General features: G+C 41.7%; 1 non-coding gene across 1 annotated transcript; it reads right to left on the bottom strand.

Moving 5' to 3' along the window:
- Positions 1 to 9,984: 9,984 nt before the first annotated feature.
- On the bottom strand, positions 9,985 to 10,057 carry Trnaa-agc (transfer RNA alanine (anticodon AGC)). The gene has a single exon. It is a non-coding gene; the product is annotated as a tRNA-Ala (tRNA).
- Between the last annotated feature and the right edge of the window lie 374 nt (positions 10,058 to 10,431).

Below are 10,431 nucleotides of genomic sequence, written 5' to 3'. Positions count from 1 at the left end.
TCCTTTCTAGAGACTCGTCTTGTTAGCCTGACTGTGCAGCCCTCGAGGTCACACATGGCTTACACTCTTCCGAATTGTCCCCGTGCCTTGTTCAAGGTTAGTTTCTTTATAGGTGCTAGAGAAACAACTGCTGGCTGGTATTTAAGAACTTCCAAAAATGGACTGCAAAATTAATCCAGAGAATTCAACAGGACAGTGTGTAGATGGCTGGGTCAGGACTCAGCCTCGCAGAAGGAACCCGGATGAGACTCAAGACAGCCTTCTCCTCCTCCTCCTTTCTTCTACATTTTTGTTAGCATATGTTAGTTGCACAGGGGATTTCATTATGACATTTCCATATAAACGTGTATTTTGGTTAGGTTCATCTCACCACCCCTATTAAAAAAAACTTTAATAGGTTTTATTGTTCTATTTTCATGTAAGTATATAAAGTACATCAGCTATATTTATCTTCCTCCCTAGACCCTCCCTCCACAAGTACCCTCCCCCTAACAGGACCTGTTTTACAATCCTGTCCTTCATTTATAAAGTGTATATTTTTTGTTCAAAAGGGTTTTACCATGGTGTTTCACCTGTGGATATACCATACTTTTAATCAGTTAACCTCTTCTATCGGTCTTCCTCACCTTGTACCTCCACTCCCCTATTATTCAACAGCTTTCAGTTCTTTCATTATGTCATCTTCCTACACAGATGCATTGTATTTCAGTATCATTCACTCTGTCATTCTATTTCCTCTCTCTCCTCCCCCTAGTCCCATCAAATAGTCCCACTATTGTAAACGTTCTATATGTGTGTGTGTGTGTGTGTGTGTGTGTGTGTGTGTGTAGGACCATGTTTTTATTTGTGTATACATTCATCTTCTGGATCTCTCTCCCATGTATGAGAGAAAACACGCGACCTTTGTCTTTCTGAGTGAACCTGGCTAACTTCACTTAACGTGGTGATCTCCAGTTCCATCCACTTACCTGTAAAGGGACAACTCCCTTCTTAAAGGCTCCTGAAGCTCTGTGTGGATGGGGTACCTCATACATGCTGTCACTTCCAGAACTTACCTGCTAGCCAGGCTACTGCTCACTAGGACCTAGACACTACCCTCTGTGTAGATGACAGCCCCAGCTGGCCAGTAGTGACAGAGGTGTCATCTATTACAACCTGTTTCATCTTTTGAAGGGTACTTTAAGTAACTTTCTAGTGTGTGTTACCCACCTTGATGTAGTGCTGGGTGCACTGGTGAGGACTCAAGCCTGTCCCTGTCCTCAAGGAGCTTCCTTAATCTCTTTGAAATAGAGACTGGGTGGAGATGATGAGTGGTTTTCCAACCTGTGTGCCATGGAGCCCTGGGGTTCCATGGATGTGTCTGGGGGGCAGAATTTTCACAGCCCCCTCATGACATTAGGAGATGATAGCAAAGTCCTTACCACTGTTCTAAATACTTTTTGTATCTTAAATTCTTTATGAGGAAGACACTTATCTCCATATTGCAGAGCACTTCCTGCAAGGAAGGACTGCAGGATTAAATGAAGGGGGTTCACATAAATTGGAATCGCATATCAATAAGAATTATCTTTAGTATCAGTATGTCCCAAATTAAAAGTCCCATTTCTTTTTTTTTTTTTTGCATGTGGAAATTCAGTTTCCCTAGCACTGTTTATTAAAGAGATTATCCTTTCTTCATTGTGTTTTTTTGGTGCCCTTGTCAAAATATAGTTGGTTGTAATATGTTTATTACTGATTTTTTTTGTGTGGTTCTGGGGTTCGAACTCAGAGCCTATACCTTGACACACTCCACCAGCCCATTTTCGTGATGGGGTTTTTCTAGATAGGGTCTTGGAATTGCGATCCTCCTGATCTCTGCTTCCTGAATAGGTAGGATTACAGGTCGAAGGATAGAAAGTTGCACGTATGCAGGATGAACGAGCCTAAGAGATCTCATTTATAATATGACACCTATGGTTAATAATATTATATTCAGGATTTTTGTTGAGAGAGCAGATTTTGGGTGCTCTTGACACACAAAAAAAGGCTGCCAAACCATGTAAGATAATTTGCTTCGCTATAGTAATCATTTCCTTGTTTATAAGCATATCAAAACATCCTGTCAGGCACCTTAAAATACATACTGGAAGTATTTTCAAAAGAATAGCCCGAATATTCCACGGGTATATATATATTATACATACACTATTTTTCACCGTTTATCCAAAATGTAAATTTACCTGGACATCCTGTATCGTTTTGCAAAATAACAACTCTGAACTGAGAATTGAGTTTGTCCCTTACCCAAGTCCCATAATTGGTAGATGAGTTCAGAGTCCACACTAAATCACCCTGCTAGATTGCTTTTGTAAATTCACTATGTCTGCCAATTGAACAAAAGCAGTGCAAACAATGTCCAATCCAATGCCTGCGCATATAGAAGGCGCTCCATAAATGCTAGTCTCCTTCCTTCTTTCCCTTGGTTTGATTAACTTACTATTCTCCAGACTTTGGTTCCCTTTGTATTGTCACCATGCTTTGCCATGATTGAGTGCCCCCTGCACTTTTATTTATCCAATACTTTTCTTTAATTTTAAGTTTCCGTATATTTTACTCAAGAAAGAATTGTTATAAGTGCAAAACAGGGATCCCACTGGATAAATAGAAGGTAATTTCATACTCTACCATAGCAATACACTGCACACTTCTGCCTCCTACAGGGAGTTTGGCACAAAGAGAGATTCGCAAATGTGAGAAAGGTGCTAAAGTCATATAGCATGAAGCAGAGACTTCACGTTGGCTGTAATCAGAAGATAAAAGACAATCAATGTAAGAATCAGTTATTTTTAAAATCTGTGTCTGTAAGCCACATAAAAATCATCTCATGACCCCCACTTTAGGGAAAATTCTGGGTCAATGACTAGGACTGGGATATTTTGTCTAGCAAGCCTGTCTGTGGATCCACTCAGGCAGGGTCATTGTGCCTCATAGCATGACTGTCACTTTCCAGGTTTGATGTGACACAGTCTGAAAACTTGTCCAGCACCTGAGTGAGTTGGTGACATCAAATGAGTAGCCAAGGCTCACCATTGCTCATTTGTGCTCTTCCCAGCTGAGAGTCCACGACCTCCATACACCAGCTTAGCTCTGGTTGACCCAGAGCTGTCTCCAGACAGCAGTTTTATTACCTGGGAGGAAATTTTAAGGCCAACGAGCAACTTCCCAGCAAGCTTGTCTATCTGTCCTAATTCCCTGTCTCTGAGACACTGGAACCTGATAGGTCTCTCAGCCCATTCAGGCTGCTATATCAAAAGTACTATGCATTTTTGGAGGATGGGGGCTTAAATAGTGGGCATTTATTTCCATTGTTCTGGAGGCTGGGAGTCCAGGATCAAGGTTCTTGCAGATCTGGCACTTGGTGAGGGCCTTTCTTGTGGTTCATAGGTGGTTATCGCTCACCATAACCTCACATGGAGGAGAGAAGAGAGAAGAGGAAAGGAAAGGAGCACTGGAGGTGGGGTGGTCTTCTGTGTTTTTTAAAAATTTGAGGGCACTAATCCCATTCACGAGGGCTCCAGCCTCATGACCTGGTCACCCCCAAAGGTCCCACCTCCCAAAACCATCACACTGGAGGTTAGGAGTTCAACACAGGAACTTGGGAGGGACACAGACATTTAGTCCCTAGTGCTGTCCAAGCCCTTGGTGCCCAACCTGCACCATCCAGGTGATCTGCAAGGTCTCAGTGCAGCCTTTCCCACCCCCTTCTGCTTAGGAAAACCTTAATTAGTACTGAGCCCTTCCTCCTGCACTGGTCCTCAGCTGCCATGGCTTTAGGGACACGGAAATGAACTCTTGCCATAAAACACTCAGGACAAAACTAACCTTAGCCATAGCTAGACTTCTGTCCTGACAGGCCACTGAAAAATCTTATAAAGTAATATTCTTCTCATTCATTTAATTAATTTTTATGAGTAAGTTATACCAGGGATCACTGTTCACATGCTTCAAATGAGGAAACAAAGGACCAGAGAAGTTATATGGCTTCTCCAACGTAACACAGCAAATGAACAGCAGAGTCTATTTTCACACTGGGCTTTTTTTTTTCTTGGCCTCAATTGTATGGATCTTTTTGTATCATTACGACCACATAACTAGATGATCAGACTCTCAGCTTCAACCCTGTGGTCATTGCCATTTATTTATTTCACCTTAAATTGGATGACTATATCACTGACTTACCCAGCCTTACATCTTTGTAATCCTTTCAGCACTAACTCAGATCAGGTTGCCAGTGGTCCCATTTCTTGACTTCATTTCAGAAGGTGTAGGCGACCTGATTCCAATGACACCAGGGAGTCATCAGATTAGCTGCCATTTATCAAGTGCACTAAAGAAAGTTCAAATTTCCTCTTTCCCAAAAGAAAATGCCAGACATTCATTTTGTTTTCTTTAACTGTAATCCACAAGGAAACTCGGTGTTTGCATATAGAGCCCAAGTGACCTTGGACAGGACCAAATCATTAAACTTGGAACAACGAGAATGACAGTGACCTGAGAACACTTCAGTCTTGGTTAGAGTTGCCTGGGTTTCAAATTTCATTAATTAGCCTGCCCTGGTTAGATCATTGAATATCTCAGGTTCCCATGAACTGAGATTAGGTCAAGGTCTGCATTGGTGAAAGATTCTAAAGGAGAAGAAAATGTGCTTTTTCTCTTTCTCACTTAGTAGTCATCCACACATAGACTCAACAGACTCACGGCATGAATAAAAATGAGATGTGTTGCTTGATCTGTCCTCTGCAATCCTGTGAGGTCAGTATTGTTTCCATTTTACAGAAAAGGAAACAGAGATCCAGATTCTTAAGAAACCTACCTGAGCCCAGCAGAGCAGTAAGCAGTAGAGCCAGGGCTGTACCACCAACACCCACATCCCAACTGTGATTTTGTACTGCCTGATGAAAGTTCTTTTTCAGGCTCATTGGTGACCTTGACTCTCTCTCACCAACCTCCTTCTTCTGATTCATTTCTGCATTTCACTGTTCAGCAATCATGTACGGAACGTCTTCTGTTGGGTGCTGAAAATACAGAAAGAAGATAAGAACCATGCTCTCCAGGACCACTCAGTCTTTTATCTAGCCTTTAATCACGCCCAGATCTCCCCAATCTTAGAAAAAATGTTTTGGTGACCTCACTTTTCAGTTTTGTGTTTAGCTTATATGATTTTCCTTTGAGTGGCCAAGTTTCTGGAATGGACAATTGCAATAGGCAATGGTTGTGTCCCTCATGAATTTGTATGTTAAAGTCTTGGCACCTATTCTGGCTATATTTGGAGTAAGGAAGTAATTAAAGTTATATGAGGTCATAGGGCAGGGCCCTGATCTGATAGATAGCAAGACATACCAACTTTCCTCCCTTTCTCTCCCCTCCCCTCGCCTCTCTTTCTCCCGCCTTCTGTCCCCTTCTCTTTTTCTTTCTCTCTTTGTCTCCACACGTGCACCAAGGAAAGACCACATGAGCACACACAAAGAAGGTGGCCATGTGCAAGCCCGGAAGAGTCTTCAGCAGAAACTTAACCCTGCCGGACCTTAGTCTCAGACTTCCAGGATCCAGAATAGCAAGAAAACAAACTTGTGTCACATAAGCCAGCCTGCGGTGTTTTGCTAGGAGACCAGAGCTGGTTGCTGCAGAGACCATTTCACTTGCTGCTTCTCTTTGGAAACCTGCCTCAACCCCCTCATGCTGGTGCTGGTATCCAGGTGAAGGGCCACAGCGGAGCTTGGTACACAGAACCAGAAGGACTGGGCCTGCATCCTCTCCACAGATCTGCATGACACAGACATGTAACAGTGGCAATCCTACTTTCCAGGATACGAAACCCCTGGTGTTAATACCTGGTGCAGGGTCTGGGCCGAAACATCCATGAACCCAATTGACAAGGAGCGCTTCCTGGAAAAACTTCCTTGCAAAGTGAGCTCTTGAACAAAAAATTAAAAGCTCGGGAAGAAACGCAGGGCAGCGAGAGACAGTCAGTACACTCAACACACGGGAGAATTCAGACCTGAAGGACCAGAGATAATAATCACAGCTAATGGGCGTATCCAAGGCCAGGTATGCGCCAGGCACTGTTCCAAATCATTAACAAATATCAACTCATTTAGGTTCCATAACGACGCTAAGGACTATGTATTAATTATATATTTTATTATTATTATTATGTATTATAATTACTAAGCAGAAGAAAGTAGAGATACAATAAAGGTAAACCCCAAGCTCTATAACTACAGGTGATAGATCTAAAATTGATCCAACTGTGTTCCTTTTTGTTTTTTTTTTTTGGTGGCACTGGGGCTCAAACTTAGGGCCTCACACTTTCTAGGCAGGCACTCTACCACTTGTGCCACTCCACCAGCTGGATCCAACTCTGTTTTTGAATGTCCTCATGCTAAACTGTTATGCTATGTTACCTACGTAGATAAATTTGAAAGCATTTAAAATCCATATGTTTATAATTCCCAATTAGGTTAAAATCAGAATATCAACCTTAAAGATGAGAAAATTTTGTTAAAGATAAAGTAGAACCTATAGGATACATTGGAAATAAAAGGTACAATTTTTTAAAAAGCAGAATGGAGTTAACAAGAGATTAGAGACAGCTGCAGAGAGAATTAGTGAATTGGAAGATTACAAGTAGGCAACACTCCCTTTCCTCAGAATGTGGCATGGGGAAATAGAAATGGTAGCACGACAGAGCCAGGGAGCTATGGACAGTAGAACAAACAGTGTCAAGCAGTGTAAACATACGTACATGTTGACATAACCCAGCAAACTACAGAGCGGTAAAGGCAAAAAGACAACTGGGGAGAGAAAGATGGTCTTGCAGTTTTTGAACAATTACAAGTGCTTTTATGTGCCAAGTGTTTGGTTGAGAGATTTTTACATTTGTTTTAATTTAGTCTTCTAAAGCACTGTAGTTTCTCTGTCTCACAGATGAGGCTCAGAGAATTGAAGTAATATAAACATATCTTTGTCATTTGTCATCTCTGAATGCTAGTTTTACTTAGTTTATTTTTTAATTTTTGATTATTTATTTATCTTTTGAGATAGGGTCTCACTATGTAGCCCAGGCTGGCCCTCAAATTCGTGATCCTCCTGCCTCAGCCTCCCAAGTGCTGAGATTACAGAAATGCACCACCATGCCTGGTTTTTCCTTAGATTTTAAATGAGAACTGTAGAACAATCCTGCTCACTTCTTGTTCTTACTTTATGAGACCACCTATTTATGATGCCTTTAAAAGTAAGAAGGAAAATGAAACAGGAAAAAGAGCCCTGATAATTTTTACCTCCTATTATTCTTTGAACCTATGACCACAGCTTTGTAGCTCCTTAATTTTCACATCTTTCATTACATTTTTAAAACTTAAAAACTTATGGGGACAAAATAGCAAGTGATCTCCATGTATGTGCTCTGCCTAAGATTTAAACAATGCAGAAAACAGGGTTAAAAAATTAAAATCCCTCTTTACCTCCTCCAGTTCCCCATAGGCTGGCTCCAGGTCATTCAGCAATCACCGCTGTCTCTCTCAGACTTGCCTGTGTTCATTTACATACACAGAGTGACATTTGTCTTTCACATAAACTGTACCCAATTTTACATGACACGTCATAACATGTTTGAGGAGTCTTTATATAACAGGTATCACTTAATTCAGGTAACCATTTCTGCATTGAAGTACATTTTACGTGGGCCTCAGATTTTCTGTTGTAGATAATGAATGTTCTTACACATTCTCCTAGGAACACAGACCCCAGTCCTGCTGTAGTATATTGTTCACAGGTGTGGGGGGAGGTTGGGAGTCAAAGTATTTTTAAATATGCTGTTTGGTTGCTATGACTCAATTTCCTTCTTCCCCAAAATGTGCCTAGAGTTTTGTTAACACTCTGAGAGTCCTTTGCTAACAGGATTGATTTATCTTTTGAATGTTTGTACTTGTCACTCTCTGAGAGAGCAGGTAGGTTGAGTTAGGGACCAGGACAATGATGGACTTGGAGGGGCAATGACACAGGGTATTGGACTGTAAGGAAAGAACACAGTGTGTGTCTCCCTCCTTCACCCTGGGCCAGGCAAGGTGCCCTCAACCTGTCCTCAGAGCTGGATACAGAAGGGATTCAGCTGAGGAGCCAGGAGGTGACCAGGGTGCAGTGGGAGAGAGAAGATGGGGGAGGGAGAACTGATTGCCCAGGGCCGAGAGCAGCCAGATCCCAGGGTGTCAATGACCTTGGTATTAGTGAGGCCTGGGGTAAGTGGAGGGGCCAGGCAGTGGCCAGGGGGGCAGGCCAGGCGGTGGTGGCTGAGAGGGCTGTCTGGAGGATGGAGGAGGCCCTGACAAGGGGACTGGCCTTGGGAGATGGTCAGCCCCACTGGGCAACCAGGATTCCCTGCAGATTGCAGGAGGGAGTGTCACCTGATGGGTTCAGTTTCCCATCAGTGCTCTGCTATGTGGACAGAGCATTGGAAACGGGGGAGGGAGGCAGCCTGGGGTCTCTACCGCCCAGGCTAGAGATGATAGTGGCTGAGACCAGGGGTGGACTATGTGATAGAGAGAGATTTCAGAGAGGGCCAGCTGGAGGTGGATGTTGCCTGTATTTCTGGCTCCAGCACCTGAGTGGACCGTGGGGCTGCCCTCTGAAGTAGGGGATAGGAGCAGGTGAAGAAGTTCTCCCTGTGAAAATATGATTATCTTCATATGTGACATCAACTATGTATATGTATCATATCGTTTATTATAAATGAAGCAATCTTTGAATTAGATTATGGTTAATAGACATCCCCTTATCTATGGGGGAACAGGGCAGATCACCCACCTTTATGTGTAATTTTTTCCTATAGATACATAACTATGATGATCAATTTCAATTTATAAATTAGACATGGTAACAATAACAACAAATAATAAAATAGAAAAATCATAGCAACATATAGTCAAAGTTACTTAAAACTTATAAATTATTTATTTCAGAAAGTTTCCATTTAATTTTTTTCAGACTACAATAGACAATGGCCACTGCAACCATAGAAAACAAACTGCAGATAAGGGAGTGGGGGTCCTGGAAAACTAAAAATTGGGTGGGATCTAAATAAAATATTGTAAAAAATAAACTCTAGAAAACTCTTTGTGTTCCCATGAAAACCACAATGGTAAAGATATAATAATTATTATTACTATACTGCAATATATTATATTAATAGCCTTTACAAAATGTCAGCTTTTACCTTTATAAAGTCAGTGAATTCTCACCATAGGTTTGTGAGGTAAGTACTGTATTGCTAGCCCATTTTACAATGAGGAAACTGAGGCACTGAGAGGGTAAATGACTTCTTACAGTCACTCAGTTCATAAATGTCAGAGCCAGGACTGGAATCCAGGAACTTGCATTCAGAGTCTTTTTCTGAAACCAGGTGTTTCTTGGAAGGTGTAAAGTAACAGGAAATAGTGAGGACTCAATTAGCAAGTGGGTGCTTTAGAGTGGGGAAAGAAGACGTGGGGTGGGAAGACTGTACACAGGGGGCATGGCTTCAGCTTCATCTGTAATTCTTGGTTTCTCACACTTCAGGGGATGTGCCTATCTGGTGGTTGTTTTGCTACTTCCAACTCTGTGTACATGTGAAGTATTTCAGAGCAAATATTCGTGTTGCATACATGTGTGCAATAACTCTTAGATCATACTTGAAACCTCTTCCAGCATGTGTAACTGATAGTAAGTGACTCTGAAACTTAGAAAAAGCCCACTCATCAAAAATCCACAGCAAATATGTGTCAATCTTTGCACTGTGATTTTGCTGGATAATCTTATTTGGAAATCCACAGTCTTCCACTGGAAAGGTAAGCTGAAAACTGAAGCTCCTGCTTTGATTAAGAATTTCAAGCCACAGAGGCCACACCACTGTGGTTTAAACAAATGAGGTTTTATTTTTTTCATTTAATAAAGCATTTTACTTTATTTTTTTGGTGGTACTGGGGTTTGAACTCAGGGCCTCATGCTTGCTAGGCAGGCGCTCTACCACTTGAGCTACTCCACCAGCCCAATAAAACATTTTAGAAGGAAGTAATTACCAGCCTGGACTCAGCAGCTTAAGGCTGTTAAAATAAGTGTTATATTTTTTTTTCTCCCCTCATGATGCCAAGATGACTGCTGCACCTCCAGCTATTAAGGGGCAAGTTTTAAAGAATACACTGTATCTCCTGAGCTAGGTCAGCTTTCTTTAAAAAACTTTCCAGAACTCTCCATTTAACTTTTTTCACCTACGTGTCACAAGCTCTCCAACTACAAGGGAAAATGGGAACATACATTTTTTTTTTAAATTGGCAAATTTCCACCTGCCAAAATACAGAGGTTTTTGTTAGTGAAAAGGAAAGAAAAAAACAAAATTTGAATATTTATTAGCAGTCTCTG

Source organism: Castor canadensis, chromosome 3, assembly GCF_047511655.1.
Source record: "Castor canadensis chromosome 3, mCasCan1.hap1v2, whole genome shotgun sequence".
Taxonomy (NCBI): domain Eukaryota; kingdom Metazoa; phylum Chordata; class Mammalia; order Rodentia; family Castoridae; genus Castor; species Castor canadensis.
Note: the sequence above shows the minus strand (reverse complement) of the source record. Positions and strands in the feature narration are given on the sequence as shown.